Source organism: Clavelina lepadiformis, chromosome 7, assembly GCF_947623445.1.
Source record: "Clavelina lepadiformis chromosome 7, kaClaLepa1.1, whole genome shotgun sequence".
In the NCBI taxonomy this organism is placed as follows: Eukaryota; Metazoa; Chordata; class Ascidiacea; order Aplousobranchia; family Clavelinidae; genus Clavelina; species Clavelina lepadiformis.
The window spans coordinates 2,184,328-2,198,375 of NC_135246.1; the positions used below are offsets into that span (position 1 = coordinate 2,184,328).

Consider the following 14,048-nt stretch of genomic DNA (forward strand, 5'->3'; position numbering starts at 1 on the left):
ACAAGTCTGAGAGGATGCACGTAGAACGGAACACCTATCTGTTTGACTATGTCAATAATCTGTACTTCATTCTGTAGTGACATTGTGCTTGCCACCATCGTCACACTCAGGCAGTGGCGTTTGTAAATTTTTCTGGGTTCAAACTGCGGTCTTTGGAACAATCTTACTCAGGAACTAAAAAAGAACAAACACTAGGCCATCCGATGATTTGAGTATTAGTAGGCTATATTTTTGTGATATCAAAGAAGATGTACAGTGACGACACCGAAAAGCTACACGAATTTAACCAAACCTGGGTGTACTGTGCAGTGCTCTAATCGGTTTCATTCGTATATTCCTATTATTATTTTGAGATGAAATATGAAGACTTTGAAAATACATGGAAGATGTGCGAACTTTGTTGCGAGGGGGTGTAGCTCAAATGGTAGAGCGCGCTTAGCATGCGCGAGGTACCGGGATCGATACCCGGCACCTCCAAGAAACATTTTACTGATTTTCGTTTAAATCTAACTGAAAATGGAAACAAAATCCCACTGATTTTTGAAGAAGCGACTGGGTTTGAGTTTGTCGTGAGTGAATGAACATAGCACGACGTTATAGAAACTGGGATTGGCGGGGGTGTAGCTCATATGGTAGAGCGCGCGCTTTGCATGCGCGAGGTACCGGGATCGATGCCCGGCACCTCCAATTTACATAAGTTGATTTTTGTCGATCAATGGATGGATTAGTTTGAAACTTTTTATCAAAAGATTGTATGTGCCTCGAGTGAGGATCGAACTCACGACCTTGAGATTATGAGACTCACGCGCTGCCTACTGCGCCATCGAGGCTCGTTTAGGACAAGCAATAATACCATTGCAATCCCATGTTATATAAGGCAAATCAGGCGTTTCCATTTTATAAAATACTACTCCAATAAAATATGTTTAAGCGTTGCATCGTTTACGACCTAAGATAAAAAAACTGCCTAGGCTCTTTGACATTATCTTATAAGCAAAATTTATTGAGCTCCAAACACGATTTTTCGAGTAATTGCAATTAATGACAGATGATGCCTTGCGCTTTTTAAGGAAGCGTCAAACACCAAAAAATGCCGTAAAATCTTTGTTTCTTTTATTATACAGTGAATTTACTAAACGAGTGATTACTAGAAAATCTTCCATGAGGCTCTCGGAAATTTTGCATGTCATTTTAGTATGCTTTGAACTACCATTCCATAAAATGTCATCAAAAAAAACACGATTCAAACTTTTTTTACAGAGGCGCAAAATAAACACTGAAATTTTTGGTCTAAAAAACCCAATTTTAGCTAATTTCATGCTAATTTTTAGCCTAATTCTGCACGCGACAAGTGCTAGGGTAATTCCCAGGCTAGAAACCAACACCAACAGTGCTGCCTTCTGATTGGTCTAAATAGGTTTTTTAAAGCCCTACGTAGGAGTACAACAAATTCATAAAGATCTTAGTTTTAGGGGTTTGACGCCTCCTTAATAAACCAAACAAAGAAATTAGGCCCTCACAAACGTGAAGTGAAGTTTTATTAAATTTCTGGAGATGCCAGGAATTAAACCCGGGGCCTCACACATGCGAAGCGTGCGCTCTACCACTGAGCTACATCCCCAGCCGACGAGGATGGGACTCGAACCCACGCGTGCAGAGCACAATGGATTAGCAGTCCATCGCCTTAACCACTCGGCCACCTCGTCGATATGAAAACAATCTGGCCATTACGTTCAGCACATGTAATTTTTCAAAACACTACGTACATAGATTTGTCTACATATGAAGCAGAGATTCATCTGTAACAAGTCTGAGGGGATGCACGTAGAACGGCACACCTATCTGTTTGACTATGTCAATAATCTGTACTTCATTCTGTAGTGACATTGTGCTTGCCACCATCGTCACACTCAGGCAGTGGCGTTTGTAAATTTTTCTGGGTTCAAACTGCGGTCTTTGGAACAATCTTACTCAGGAACTAAAAAAGAACAAACACTAGGCCATCCGATGATTTGAGTATTAGTAGGCTATATTTTTGTGATATCAAAGAAGATGTACAGTGACGAAACCGAAAAGCTACACGAATTTAACCAAACCTGGGTGTACTGTGCAGTGCTCTAATCGGTTTCATTCGTATATTCCTATTATTATTTTGAGATGAAATATGAAGACTTTGAAAATACATGGAAGATGTGCGAACTATGTTGCGAGGGGGTGTAGCTCAAATGTTAGAGCGCGCGCTTAGCATGCGCGAGGTACCGGGATCGATACCCGGCACCTCCAAGAAACATTTTACTGATTTTCGTTTAAATCTAACTGAAAATGGATACAAAATCCCACTGATTTTTGAAGAAGCGACTGGGTTTGAGTTTGTCGTGAGCGAATGAACATAGCACGACGTTATAGAAACTGGGATTGGCGGGGGTGTAGCTCATATGGTAGAGCACGCGCTTTGCATGCGCGAGGTACCGGGATCGATACCCGGCACCTCCAATTTACATAAGTTGATTTTTGTCGATCAATGGATGGATTAGTTTGAAACTTTTTATCAAAAGATTGTATGTGCCTCGAGTGAGGATCGAACTCACGACCTTGAGATTATGAGACTCACGCGCTGCCTACTGCGCCATCGAGGCTCGTTTAGGACAAGCAATAATACCATTGCAATCCCATGTTATATAAGGCAAATCAGGCGTTTCCATTTTATAAAATACTACTCCAATAAAATATGTTTAAGCGTTGCATCGTTTACGACCTAAGATAAAAAAACTGCCTAGGCTCTTTGACATTATCTTATAAGCAAAATTTATTTAGCTCCAAACACGATTTTTCGAGTAATTGCAATTAATGACAGATGGTGCCTTGCGCTTTTTAAGGAAGCGTCAAACACCAAAAAATGCCGTAAAATCTTTGTTTCTTTTATTATACAGTGAATTTACTAAACGAGTGATTACTCGAAAATCTTCCATGAGGCTCTCGGAAATTTTGCATGTCAATTTAGTATGCTTTGAACTACCATTCCATAAAATGTCATCAAAAAAAACACGATTCAAACTTTTTTTACAGAGGCGCAAAATAAACACTGAAATTTTTGGTCTAAAAAACCCAATTTTAGCTAATTTCATGCTAATTTTTAGCCTAATTCTGCACGCGACAAGTGCTAGGGTAATTCCCAGGCTAGAAACCAACACCAACAGTGCTGCCTTCTGATTGGTCTAAATAGGTTTTTTAAAGCCCTACGTAGGAGTACAACAAATTCATAAAGATCTTAGTTTTAGGGGTTTGACGCCTCCTTAATAAACCAAACAAAGAAATTAGGCACTCACAAACGTGAAGTGAAGTTTTATTAAATTTCTGGAGATGCCAGGAATTGAACCCGGGGCCTCACACATGCGAAGCGTGCGCTCTACCACTGAGCTACATCCCCAGCCGACGAGGATGGGACTCGAACCCACGCGTGCAGAGCACAATGGATTAGCAGTCCATCGCCTTAACCACTCGGCCACCTCGTCGATATGAAAACAATCTGGCCATAACGTTCAGCGCATGTAATTTTTCAAAACACTACGTACATAGATTTGTCTACATATGAAGCAGAGATTCATCTGTAACAAGTCTGAGAGGATGCACGTAGAACGGAACACTTATCTGTTTGACTATGTCAATAATCTGTACTTCATTCTGTAGTGACATTGTGCTTGCCACCATCGTCACACTCAGGCAGTGGCGTTTGTAAATTTTTCTGGGTTCAAACTGCGGTCTTTGGAACAATCTTACTCAGGAACTAAACAAGAACAAACACTAGGCCATCCGATGATTTGAGTATTAGTAGGCTATATTTTTGTGATATCAAAGAAGATGTACAGTGACGAAACCGAAAAGCTACACGAATTTAACCAAACCTGGGTGTACTGTGCAGTGCTCTAATCGGTTTCATTCGTATATTCCTATTATTATTTTGAGATGAAATATGAAGACTTTGAAAATACATGGAAGATGTGCGAACTTTGTTGCGAGGGGGTGTAGCTCAAATGGTAGAGCGCGCGCTTAGCATGCGCGAGGTACCGGGATCGATACCCGGCACCTCCAAGAAACATTTTACTGATTTTCGTTTAAATCTAACTGAAAATGGATACAAAATCCCACTGATTTTTGAAGAAGCGACTGGGTTTGAGTTTGTCGTGAGTGAATGAACATAGCACGACGTTATAGAAACTGGGATTGGCGGGGGTGTAGCTCATATGGTAGAGCGCGCGCTTTGCATGCGCGAGGTACCGGGATCGATACCCGGCACCTCCAATTTACATAAGTTGATTTTTGTCGATCAATGGATGGATTAGTTTGAAACTTTTTATCAAAAGATTGTATGTGCCTCGAGTGAGGATCGAACTCACGACCTTGAGATTATGAGACTCACGCGCTGCCTACTGCGCCATCGAGGCTCGTTTAGGACAAGCAATAATACCATTACAATCCCATGTTATATAAGGCAAATCAGGCGTTTCCATTTTATAAAATACTACTCCAATAAAATATGTTTAAGCGTTGCATCGTTTACGACCTAAGATAAAAAAACTGCCTAGGCTCTTTGACATTATCTTATAAGCAAAATTTATTTAGCTCCAAACACGATTTTTCGAGTAATTGCAATTAATGACAGATGATGCCTTGCGCTTTTTAAGGAAGCGTCAAACACCAAAAAATGCCGTAAAATCTTTGTTTCTTTTATTATACAGTGAATTTACTAAACGAGTGATTACTAGAAAATCTTCCATGAGGCTCTCGGAAATTTTGCATGTCAATTTAGTATGCTTTGAACTACCATTCCATAAAATGTCATCAAAAAAAACACGATTCAAACTTTTTTTACAGAGGCGCAAAATAAACACTGAAATTTTTGGTCTAAAAAACCCAATTTTAGCTAATTTCATGCTAATTTTTAGCCTAATTCTGCACGCGACAAGTGCTAGGGTAATTCCCAGGCTAGAAACCAACACCAACAGTGCTGCCTTCTGATTGGTCTAAATAGGTTTTTTAAAGCCCTACGTAGGAGTACAACAAATTCATAAAGATCTTAGTTTTAGGGGTTTGACGCCTCCTTAATAAACCAAACAAAGAAATTAGGCACTCACAAACGTGAAGTGAAGTTTTATTAAATTTCTGGAGATGCCAGGAATTGAACCCGGGGCCTCACACATGCGAAGCGTGCGCTCTACCACTGAGCTACATCCCCAGCCGACGAGGATGGGACTCGAACCCACGCGTGCAGAGCACAATGGATTAGCAGTCCATCGCCTTAACCACTCGGCCACCTCGTCGATATGAAAACAATCTGGCCATAACGTTCAGCACATGTAATTTTTCAAAACACTACGTACATAGATTTGTCTACATATGAAGCAGAGATTCATCTGTAACAAGTCTGAGAGGATGCACGTAGAACGGAACACCTATCTGTTTGACTATGTCAATAATCTGTACTTCATTCTGTAGTGACATTGTGCTTGCCACCATCGTCACACTCAGGCAGTGGCGTTTGTAAATTTTTCTGGGTTCAAACTGCGGTCTTTGGAACAATCTTACTCAGGAACTAAAAAAGAACAAACACTAGGCCATCCGATGATTTGAGTATTAGTAGGCTATATTTTTGTGATATCAAAGAAGATGTACAGTGACGACACCGAAAAGCTACACGAATTTAACCAAACCTGGGTGTACTGTGCAGTGCTCTAATCGGTTTCATTCGTATATTCCTATTATTATTTTGAGATGAATGAAGACTTTGAAAATACATGGAAGATGTGCGAACTTTGTTGCGAGGGGGTGTAGCTCAAATGGTAGAGCGCGCGCTTAGCATGCGCGAGGTACCGGGATCGATACCCGGCACCTCCAAGAAACATTTTACTGATTTTCGTTTAAATCTAACTGAAAATGGATACAAAATCGCACTGATTTTTGAAGAAGCGACTGGGTTTGAGTTTGTCGTGAGTGAATGAACATAGCACGACGTTATAGAAACTGGGATTGGCGGGGGTGTAGCTCATATGGTAGAGCGCGCGCTTTGCATGCGCGAGGTACCGGGATCGATACCCGGCACCTCCAATTTACATAAATTGATTTTTGTCGATCAATGGATGGATTAGTTTGAAACTTTTTATCAAAAGATTGTATGTGCCTCGAGTGAGGATCGAACTCACGACCTTGAGATTATGAAACTCACGCGCTGCCTACTGCACCATCGAGGCTCGTTTAGGACAAGCAATAATACCATTGCAATCCCATGTTATATAAGGCAAATCAGGCGTTTCCATTTTATAAAATACTACTCCAATAAAATATGTTTAAGCGTTGCATCGTTTACGACCTAAGATAAAAAAACTGCCTAGGCTCTTTGACATTATCTTATAAGCAAAATTTATTTAGCTCCAAACACGATTTTTCGAGTAATTGCAATTAATGACAGATGATGCCTTGCGCTTTTTAAGGAAGCGTCAAACACCAAAAAATGCCGTAAAATCTTTGTTTCTTTTATTATACAGTGAATTGACTAAACGAGTGATTACTAGAAAATCTTCCATGAGGCTCTCGGAAATTTTGCATGTCAATTTAGTATGCTTTGAACTACCATTCCATAAAATGTCATCAAAAAAAACACGATTCAAACTTTTTTTACAGAGGCGCAAAAAAAACACTGAAATTTTTGGTCTAAAAAACCCAATTTTAGCTAATTTCATGCTAATTTTTAGCCTAATTCTGCACGCGACAAGTGCTAGGGTAATTCCCAGGCTAGAAACCAACACCAACAGTGCTGCCTTCTGATTGGTCTAAATAGGTTTTTTAAAGCCCTACGTAGGAGTACAACAAATTCATAAAGATCTTAGTTTTAGGGGTTTGACGCCTCCTTAATAAACCAAACAAAGAAATTAGGCCCCCACAAACGTGAAGTGAAGTTTTATTAAATTTCTGGAGATGCCAGGAATTGAACCCGGGGCCTCACACATGCGAAGCGTGCGCTCTACCACTGAGCTACATCCCCAGCCGAAGAGGATGGGACTCGAAACCACGCGTGCAGAGCACAATGGATTAGCAGTCCATCGCCTTAACCACTCGGCCACCTCGTCGATATGAAAACAATCTGGCCATAACGTTCAGCACATGTAATTTTTCAAAACACTACGTACATAGATTTGTCTACATATGAAGCAGAGATTCATCTGTAACAAGTCTGAGAGGATGCACGTAGAACGGAACACCTATCTGTTTGACTATGTCAATAATCTGTACTTCATTCTGTAGTGACATTGTGCTTGCCACCATCGTCACACTCAGGCAGTGGCGTTTGTAAATTTTTCTGGGTTCAAACTGCGGTCTTTGGAACAATCTTACTCAGGAACTAAAAAAGAACAAACACTAGGCCATCCGATGATTTGAGTATTAGTAGGCTATATTTTTGTGATATCAAAGAAGATGTACAGTGACGACACCGAAAAGCTACACGAATTTAACCAAACCTGGGTGTACTGTGCAGTGCTCTAATCGGTTTCATTCGTATATTCCTATTATTATTTTGAGATGAAATATGAAGACTTTGAAAATACATGGAAGATGTGCGAACTTTGTTGCGAGGGGGTGTAGCTCAAATGGTAGAGCGCGCGCTTAGCATGCGCGAGGTACCGGGATCGATACCCGGCACCTCCAAGAAACATTTTACTGATTTTCGTTTAAATCTAACTGAAAATGGATACAAAATCCCACTGATTTTTGAAGAAGCGACTGGGTTTGAGTTTGTCGTGAGCGAACGAACATAGCACGCCGTTATAGAAACTGGGATTGGCGGGGGTGTAGCTCATATGGTAGAGCGCGCGCTTTGCATGCGCGAGGTACCGGGATCGATGCCCGGCACCTCCAATTTACATAAGTTGATTTTTGTCGATCAATGGATGGATTAGTTTGAAACTTTTTATCAAAAGATTGTATGTGCCTCGAGTGAGGATCGAACTCACGACCTTGAAATTATGAGACTCACGCGCTGCCTACTGCGCCATCGAGGCTCGTTTAGGACAAGCAATAATACCATTGCAATCCCATGTTATATAAGGCAAATCAGGCGTTTCCATTTTATAAAATACTACTCCAATAAAATATGTTTAAGCGTTGCATCGTTTACGACCTAAGATAAAAAAAACTGCCTAGGCTCTTTGACATTATCTTATAAGCAAAATTTATTTAGCTCCAAACACGATTTTTCGAGTAATTGCAATTAATGACAGATGATGCCTTGCGCTTTTTAAGGAAGCGTCAAACACCAAAAAATGCCGTAAAATCTTTGTTTCTTTTATTATACAGTGAATTTACTAAACGAGTGATTACTCGAAAATCTTCCATGAGGCTCTCGGAAATTTTGCATGTCAATTTAGTATGCTTTGAACTACCATTCCATAAAATGTCATCAAAAAAAACACGATTCAAACTTTTTTTACAGAGGCGCAAAATAAACACTGAAATTTTTGGTCTAAAAAACCCAATTTTAGCTAATTTCATGCTAATTTTTAGCCTAATTCTGCACGCGACAAGTGCTAGGGTAATTCCCAGGCTAGAAACCAACACCAACAGTGCTGCCTTCTGATTGGTCTAAATAGGTTTTTTAAAGCCCTACGTAGGAGTACAACAAATTCATAAAGATCTTAGTTTTAGGGGTTTGACGCCTCCTTAATAAACCAAACAAAGAAATTAGGCACTCACAAACGTGAAGTGAAGTTTTATTAAATTTCTGGAGATGCCAGGAATTGAACCCGGGGCCTCACACATGCGAAGCGTGCGCTCTACCACTGAGCTACATGCCCAGCCGACGAGGATGGGACTCGAACCCACGCGTGCAGAGCACAATGGATTAGCAGTCCATCGCCTTAACCACTCGGCCACCTCGTCGATATGAAAACAATCTGGCCATAACGTTCAGCACATGTAATTTTTCAAAACACTACGTACATAGATTTGTCTACATATGAAGCAGAGATTCATCTGTAACAAGTCTGAGAGGATGCACGTAGAACGGAACACCTATCTGTTTGACTATGTCAATAATCTGTACTTCATTCTGTAGTGACATTGTGCTTGCCACCATCGTCACACTCAGGCAGTGGCGTTTGTAAATTTTTCTGGGTTCAAACTGCGGTCTTTGGAACAATCTTACTCAGGAACTAAAAAAGAACAAACACTAGGCCATCCGATGATTTGAGTATTAGTAGGCTATATTTTTGTGATATCAAAGAAGATGTACAGTGACGACACCGAAAAGCTACACGAATTTAACCAAACCTGGGTGTACTGTGCAGTGCTCTAATCGGTTTCATTCGTATATTCCTATTTTTATTTTGAGATGAAATATGAAGACTTTGAAAATACATGGAAGATGTGCGAACTTTGTTGCGAGGAGGTGTAGCTCAAATGGTAGAGCGCGCGCTTAGCATGCGCGAGGTACCGGGATCGATACCCGGCACCTCCAAGAAACATTTTACTGATTTTCGTTTAAATCTAACTGAAAATGGATACAAAATCCCACTGATTTTTGAAGAAGCGACTGGGTTTGAGTTTGTCGTGAGTGAACGAACATAGCACGCCGTTATAGAAACTGGGATTGGCGGGGGTGTAGCTCATATGGTAGAGCGCGCGCTTTGCATGCGCGAGGTACCGGGATCGATGCCCGGCACCTCCAATTTACATAAGTTAATTTTTGTCGATCAATGGATGGATTAGTTTGAAACTTTTTATCAAAAGATTGTATGTGCCTCGAGTGAGGATCGAACTCACGACCTTGAGATTATGAGACTCACGCGCTGCCTACTGCGCCATCGAGGCTCGTTTAGGACAAGCAATAATACCATTGCAATCCCATGTTATATAAGGCAAATCAGGCGTTTTCATTTTATAAAATACTACTCCAATAAAATATGTTTAAGCGTTGCATCTTTTACGACCTAAGATAAAAAAACTGCCTAGGCTCTTTGACATTATCTTATAAGCAAAATTTATTTAGCTCCAAACACGATTTTTCGAGTAATTGCAATTAATGACAGATGATGCCTTGCGCTTTTTAAGGAAGCGTCAAACACCAAAAAATGCCGTAAAATCTTTGTTTCTTTTATTATACAGTGAATTTACTAAACGAGTGATTACTCGAAAATCTTCCATGAGGCTCTCGGAAATTTTGCATGTCAATTTAGTATGCTTTGAACTACCATTCCATAAAATGTCATAAAAAAAAACACGATTCAAACTTTTTTTACAGAGGCGCAAAATAAACACTGAAATTTTTGGTCTAAAAAACCCAATTTTAGCTAATTTCATGCTAATTTTTAGCCTAATTCTGCACGCGACAAGTGCTAGGGTAATTTCCAGGCTAGAAAACAACACCAACAGTGCTGCCTTCTGATTGGTCTAAATAGGTTTTTTAAAGCCCTACGTAGGAGTACAACAAATTCATAAAGATCTTAGTTTTAGGGGTTTGACGCCTCCTTAATAAACCAAACAAAGAAATTAGGCACTCACAAACGTGAAGTGAAGTTTTATTAAATTTCTGGAGATGCCAGGAATTGAACCCGGGGCCTCACACATGCGAAGCGTGCGCTCTACCACTGAGCTACATGCCCAGCCGACGAGGATGGGACTCGAACCCACGCGTGCAAAGCACAATGGATTAGCAATCCATCGCCTTAACCACTCGGCCACCTCGTCGATATGAAAACAATCTGGCCATAACGTTCAGCACATGTAATTTTTCAAAACACTACGTACATAGATTTGTCTACATATGAAGCAGAGATTCATCTGTAACAAGTCTGAGAGGATGCACGTAGAACGGAACACCTATCTGTTTGACTATGTCAATAATCTGTACTTCATTCTGTAGTGACATTGTGCTTGCCACCATCGTCACACTCAGGCAGTGGCGTTTGTAAATTTTTCTGGGTTCAAACTGCGGTCTTTGGAACAATCTTACTCAGGAACTAAAAAAGAACAAACACTAGGCCATCCGATGATTTGAGTATTAGTAGACTATATTTTTGTGATATCAAAGAAGATGTACAGTGACGACACCGAAAAGCTACACGAATTTAACCAAACCTGGGTGTACTGTGCAGTGCTCTAATCGGTTTCATTCGTATATTCCTATTATTATTTTGAGATGAAATATGAAGACTTTGAAAATACATGGAACATGTGCGAACTTTGTTGCGAGGGGGTGTAGCTCAAATGGTAGAGCGCGCGCTTAGCATGCGCGAGGTACCGGGATCGATACCCGGCACCTCCAAGAAACATTTTACTGATTTTCGTTTAAATCTAACTGAAAATGGATACAAAATCCCACTGATTTTTGAAGAAGCGACTGGGTTTGAGTTTGTCGTGAGTGAATGAACATAGCACGCCGTTATAGAAACTGGGATTGGCGGTGGTGTAGCTCATATGGTAGAGCGCGCGCTTTGCATGCGCGAGGTACCGGGATCGATGCCCGGCACCTCCAATTTACATAAGTTGATTTTTGTCGATCAATGGATGGATTAGTTTGAAACTTTTTATCAAAAGATTGTATGTGCCTCGAGTGAGGATCGAACTCACGACCTTGAGATTATGAGACTCACGCGCTGCCTACTGCGCCATCGAGGCTCGTTTAGGACAAGCAATAATACCATTGCAATCCCATGTTATATAAGGCAAATCAGGCGTTTCCATTTTATAAAATACTACTCCAATAAAATATGTTTAAGCGTTGCATCGTTTACGACCTAAGATAAAAAAACTGCCTAGGCTCTTTGACATTATCTTATAAGCAAAATTTATTTAGCTCCAAACACGATTTTTCGAGTAATTGCAATTAATGACAGATGATGCCTTGCGCTTTTTAAGGAAGCGTCAAACACCAAAAAATGCCGTAAAATCTTTGTTTCTTTTATTATACAGTGAATTTACTAAACGAGTGATTACTAGAAAATCTTCCATGAGGCTCTCGGAAATTTTGCATGTCAATTTAGTATGCTTTGAACTACCATTGCATAAAATGTCATCAAAAAAAACACGATTCAGACTTTTTTTACAGAGGCGCAAAATAAACACTGAAATTTTTTGTATTAAAAACCCAATTTTAGCTAATTTCATGCTAATTTTTTGCCTAATTCTGCGCGCGACAAGTGCTAGGGTAATTCCCAGGCTAGAAAACAACACCAACAGTGCTGCCTTCTGATTGGTCTAAATAGGTTTTTTAAAGCCCTACGTAGGAGTACAACAAATTCATAAAGATCTTAGTTTTAGGGGTTTGACGCCTCCTTAATAAACCAAACAAAGAAATTAGGCACTCACAAACGTGAAGTGAAGTTTTATTAAATTTCTGGAGATGCCAGGAATTGAACCCGGGGCCTCACACATGCGAAGCGTGCGCTCTACCACTGAGCTACATGCCCAGCCGACGAGGATGGGACTCGAACCCACGCGTGCAGAGCACAATGGATTAGCAGTCCATCGCCTTAACCACTCGGCCACCTCGTCGATATGAAAACAATCTGGCCATAACGTTCAGCACATGTAATTTTTCAAAACACTACGTACATAGATTTGTCTACATATGAAGCAGAGATTCATCTGTAACAAGTCTGAGAGGATGCACGTAGAACGGAACACCTATCTGTTTGACTATGTCAATAATCTGTACTTCATTCTGTAGTGACATTGTGCTTGCCACCATCGTCACACTCAGGCAGTGGCGTTTGTAAATTTTTCTGGGTTCAAACTGCGGTCTTTGGAACAATCTTACTCGGGAACTAAAAAAGAACAAACACTAGGCCATCCGATGATTTGAGTATTAGTAGGCTATATTTTTGTGATATCAAAGAAGATGTACAGTGACGACACCGAAAAGCTACACGAAATTAACCAAACCTGGGTGTACTGTGCAGTGCTCTAATCAGTTTCATTCGTATATTCCTATTATTATTTTGAGATGAAATATGAAGATTTTGAAAATACATGGAAGATGTGCGAACTTTGTTGCGAGGGGGTGTAGCTCAAATGGTAGAGCGCGCGCTTAGCATGCGCGAGGTACCGGGATCGATACCCGGCACCTCCATGAAACATTTTACTGCTTTTCGTTTAAATCTAAATGAAAATGGATACAAAATCCCACTGATTTTTGAAGAAGCGACTGGGTTTGAGTTTGTCGTGAGTGAATGAACATAGCACGCCGTTATAGAAACTGGGATTGGTGGGGGTGTAGCTCATATGGTAGAGCGCGCGCTTTGCATGCGCGAGGTACCGGGATCGATGCCCGGCACCTCCAATTTACACAAGTTGATTTTTGTCGATCAATGGATGGATTAGTTTGAAAATTTTTATCAAAAGATTGTAAGTGCCTCGAGTGAGGATCGAACTCACGACCTTGAGATTATGAGACTCACGCGCTGCCTACTGCGCCATCGAGGCTCGTTTAGGACAAGCAATAATACCATTGCAATCCCATGTTATATAAGGCAAATCAGGCGTTTCCATTTTATAAAATACTACTCCAATAAAATATGTTTAAGCGTTGCATCGTTTACGACCTAAGATAAAAAAACTGCCTATGCTCTTTGACATTATCTTATAAGCAAAATTTATTGAGCTCCAAACATGATTTTTCGAGTAATTGCAATTAATGTCAGATGATGCCTTGCGCTTTTTAAGGAAGCGTCAAACACCAAAAAATGCCGTAAAATCTTTGTTTCTTTTATTATACAGTGAATTTACTAAACGAGTGATTACTCGAAAATCTTCCATGAGGCTCTCGGAAATTTTTCATGTCAATTTAGTATGCTTTGAACTACCATTCCATAAAATGTCATCAAAAAAAACACGATTCAAACTTTTTTTACAGAGGCGCAAAATAAACACTGAAATTTGTGGTCTAAAAAACCCAATTTTAGCTAATTTCATGCTAATTTTTAGCCTAAATCTGCACGCGACAAGTGCTAGGGTAATTCCCAGGCAAGAAAACAACACCAACAGTGCTGCCTTCTGATTGG

At 40.3% G+C, this 14,048-nt stretch overlaps 35 non-coding genes across 35 annotated transcripts; 13 read left to right on the forward strand and 22 right to left on the reverse strand.

The window, feature by feature from the left end:
• The first annotated feature begins 614 nt into the window (after window positions 1-614).
• Trnaa-ugc (transfer RNA alanine (anticodon UGC)) lies at window positions 615-687 on the forward strand. The gene has a single exon. It is a non-coding gene; the product is annotated as a tRNA-Ala (tRNA).
• A 70-nt stretch (window positions 688-757) lies between these two features.
• Trnam-cau (transfer RNA methionine (anticodon CAU)) lies at window positions 758-830 on the reverse strand. The gene has a single exon. It is a non-coding gene; the product is annotated as a tRNA-Met (tRNA).
• A 719-nt stretch (window positions 831-1,549) lies between these two features.
• Trnaa-cgc (transfer RNA alanine (anticodon CGC)) lies at window positions 1,550-1,621 on the reverse strand. Its single transcript has one exon. It is a non-coding gene; the product is annotated as a tRNA-Ala (tRNA).
• Window positions 1,622-1,624: 3 nt separating this feature from the next.
• Window positions 1,625-1,706, reverse strand: Trnas-gcu (transfer RNA serine (anticodon GCU)). Its single transcript has one exon. It is a non-coding gene; the product is annotated as a tRNA-Ser (tRNA).
• A 714-nt stretch (window positions 1,707-2,420) lies between these two features.
• On the forward strand, window positions 2,421-2,493 carry Trnaa-ugc (transfer RNA alanine (anticodon UGC)). Its single transcript has one exon. It is a non-coding gene; the product is annotated as a tRNA-Ala (tRNA).
• A 70-nt stretch (window positions 2,494-2,563) lies between these two features.
• On the reverse strand, window positions 2,564-2,636 carry Trnam-cau (transfer RNA methionine (anticodon CAU)). Its single transcript has one exon. It is a non-coding gene; the product is annotated as a tRNA-Met (tRNA).
• A 719-nt stretch (window positions 2,637-3,355) lies between these two features.
• Trnaa-cgc (transfer RNA alanine (anticodon CGC)) lies at window positions 3,356-3,427 on the reverse strand. Its single transcript has one exon. It is a non-coding gene; the product is annotated as a tRNA-Ala (tRNA).
• A 3-nt stretch (window positions 3,428-3,430) lies between these two features.
• On the reverse strand, window positions 3,431-3,512 carry Trnas-gcu (transfer RNA serine (anticodon GCU)). Its single transcript has one exon. It is a non-coding gene; the product is annotated as a tRNA-Ser (tRNA).
• Window positions 3,513-4,016: 504 nt separating this feature from the next.
• Window positions 4,017-4,089, forward strand: Trnaa-agc (transfer RNA alanine (anticodon AGC)). The gene has a single exon. It is a non-coding gene; the product is annotated as a tRNA-Ala (tRNA).
• Window positions 4,090-4,226: 137 nt separating this feature from the next.
• Window positions 4,227-4,299, forward strand: Trnaa-ugc (transfer RNA alanine (anticodon UGC)). Its single transcript has one exon. It is a non-coding gene; the product is annotated as a tRNA-Ala (tRNA).
• Window positions 4,300-4,369: 70 nt separating this feature from the next.
• Trnam-cau (transfer RNA methionine (anticodon CAU)) lies at window positions 4,370-4,442 on the reverse strand. Its single transcript has one exon. It is a non-coding gene; the product is annotated as a tRNA-Met (tRNA).
• A 719-nt stretch (window positions 4,443-5,161) lies between these two features.
• Trnaa-cgc (transfer RNA alanine (anticodon CGC)) lies at window positions 5,162-5,233 on the reverse strand. Its single transcript has one exon. It is a non-coding gene; the product is annotated as a tRNA-Ala (tRNA).
• Window positions 5,234-5,236: 3 nt separating this feature from the next.
• On the reverse strand, window positions 5,237-5,318 carry Trnas-gcu (transfer RNA serine (anticodon GCU)). Its single transcript has one exon. It is a non-coding gene; the product is annotated as a tRNA-Ser (tRNA).
• A 501-nt stretch (window positions 5,319-5,819) lies between these two features.
• Window positions 5,820-5,892, forward strand: Trnaa-agc (transfer RNA alanine (anticodon AGC)). The gene has a single exon. It is a non-coding gene; the product is annotated as a tRNA-Ala (tRNA).
• A 137-nt stretch (window positions 5,893-6,029) lies between these two features.
• Window positions 6,030-6,102, forward strand: Trnaa-ugc (transfer RNA alanine (anticodon UGC)). Its single transcript has one exon. It is a non-coding gene; the product is annotated as a tRNA-Ala (tRNA).
• A 70-nt stretch (window positions 6,103-6,172) lies between these two features.
• Window positions 6,173-6,245, reverse strand: Trnam-cau (transfer RNA methionine (anticodon CAU)). Its single transcript has one exon. It is a non-coding gene; the product is annotated as a tRNA-Met (tRNA).
• A 719-nt stretch (window positions 6,246-6,964) lies between these two features.
• Trnaa-cgc (transfer RNA alanine (anticodon CGC)) lies at window positions 6,965-7,036 on the reverse strand. The gene has a single exon. It is a non-coding gene; the product is annotated as a tRNA-Ala (tRNA).
• A 3-nt stretch (window positions 7,037-7,039) lies between these two features.
• On the reverse strand, window positions 7,040-7,121 carry Trnas-gcu (transfer RNA serine (anticodon GCU)). Its single transcript has one exon. It is a non-coding gene; the product is annotated as a tRNA-Ser (tRNA).
• Window positions 7,122-7,625: 504 nt separating this feature from the next.
• Trnaa-agc (transfer RNA alanine (anticodon AGC)) lies at window positions 7,626-7,698 on the forward strand. Its single transcript has one exon. It is a non-coding gene; the product is annotated as a tRNA-Ala (tRNA).
• Window positions 7,699-7,835: 137 nt separating this feature from the next.
• Trnaa-ugc (transfer RNA alanine (anticodon UGC)) lies at window positions 7,836-7,908 on the forward strand. The gene has a single exon. It is a non-coding gene; the product is annotated as a tRNA-Ala (tRNA).
• A 70-nt stretch (window positions 7,909-7,978) lies between these two features.
• Window positions 7,979-8,051, reverse strand: Trnam-cau (transfer RNA methionine (anticodon CAU)). The gene has a single exon. It is a non-coding gene; the product is annotated as a tRNA-Met (tRNA).
• Window positions 8,052-8,771: 720 nt separating this feature from the next.
• Trnaa-cgc (transfer RNA alanine (anticodon CGC)) lies at window positions 8,772-8,843 on the reverse strand. The gene has a single exon. It is a non-coding gene; the product is annotated as a tRNA-Ala (tRNA).
• Window positions 8,844-8,846: 3 nt separating this feature from the next.
• On the reverse strand, window positions 8,847-8,928 carry Trnas-gcu (transfer RNA serine (anticodon GCU)). The gene has a single exon. It is a non-coding gene; the product is annotated as a tRNA-Ser (tRNA).
• A 504-nt stretch (window positions 8,929-9,432) lies between these two features.
• Trnaa-agc (transfer RNA alanine (anticodon AGC)) lies at window positions 9,433-9,505 on the forward strand. The gene has a single exon. It is a non-coding gene; the product is annotated as a tRNA-Ala (tRNA).
• Window positions 9,506-9,642: 137 nt separating this feature from the next.
• On the forward strand, window positions 9,643-9,715 carry Trnaa-ugc (transfer RNA alanine (anticodon UGC)). Its single transcript has one exon. It is a non-coding gene; the product is annotated as a tRNA-Ala (tRNA).
• Window positions 9,716-9,785: 70 nt separating this feature from the next.
• On the reverse strand, window positions 9,786-9,858 carry Trnam-cau (transfer RNA methionine (anticodon CAU)). Its single transcript has one exon. It is a non-coding gene; the product is annotated as a tRNA-Met (tRNA).
• Window positions 9,859-10,577: 719 nt separating this feature from the next.
• Window positions 10,578-10,649, reverse strand: Trnaa-cgc (transfer RNA alanine (anticodon CGC)). The gene has a single exon. It is a non-coding gene; the product is annotated as a tRNA-Ala (tRNA).
• Window positions 10,650-10,652: 3 nt separating this feature from the next.
• On the reverse strand, window positions 10,653-10,734 carry Trnas-gcu (transfer RNA serine (anticodon GCU)). The gene has a single exon. It is a non-coding gene; the product is annotated as a tRNA-Ser (tRNA).
• A 504-nt stretch (window positions 10,735-11,238) lies between these two features.
• On the forward strand, window positions 11,239-11,311 carry Trnaa-agc (transfer RNA alanine (anticodon AGC)). The gene has a single exon. It is a non-coding gene; the product is annotated as a tRNA-Ala (tRNA).
• Window positions 11,312-11,591: 280 nt separating this feature from the next.
• On the reverse strand, window positions 11,592-11,664 carry Trnam-cau (transfer RNA methionine (anticodon CAU)). Its single transcript has one exon. It is a non-coding gene; the product is annotated as a tRNA-Met (tRNA).
• A 719-nt stretch (window positions 11,665-12,383) lies between these two features.
• Trnaa-cgc (transfer RNA alanine (anticodon CGC)) lies at window positions 12,384-12,455 on the reverse strand. Its single transcript has one exon. It is a non-coding gene; the product is annotated as a tRNA-Ala (tRNA).
• Window positions 12,456-12,458: 3 nt separating this feature from the next.
• Window positions 12,459-12,540, reverse strand: Trnas-gcu (transfer RNA serine (anticodon GCU)). Its single transcript has one exon. It is a non-coding gene; the product is annotated as a tRNA-Ser (tRNA).
• A 504-nt stretch (window positions 12,541-13,044) lies between these two features.
• Window positions 13,045-13,117, forward strand: Trnaa-agc (transfer RNA alanine (anticodon AGC)). Its single transcript has one exon. It is a non-coding gene; the product is annotated as a tRNA-Ala (tRNA).
• A 137-nt stretch (window positions 13,118-13,254) lies between these two features.
• Trnaa-ugc (transfer RNA alanine (anticodon UGC)) lies at window positions 13,255-13,327 on the forward strand. The gene has a single exon. It is a non-coding gene; the product is annotated as a tRNA-Ala (tRNA).
• Window positions 13,328-13,397: 70 nt separating this feature from the next.
• Trnam-cau (transfer RNA methionine (anticodon CAU)) lies at window positions 13,398-13,470 on the reverse strand. The gene has a single exon. It is a non-coding gene; the product is annotated as a tRNA-Met (tRNA).
• Between the last annotated feature and the right edge of the window lie 578 nt (window positions 13,471-14,048).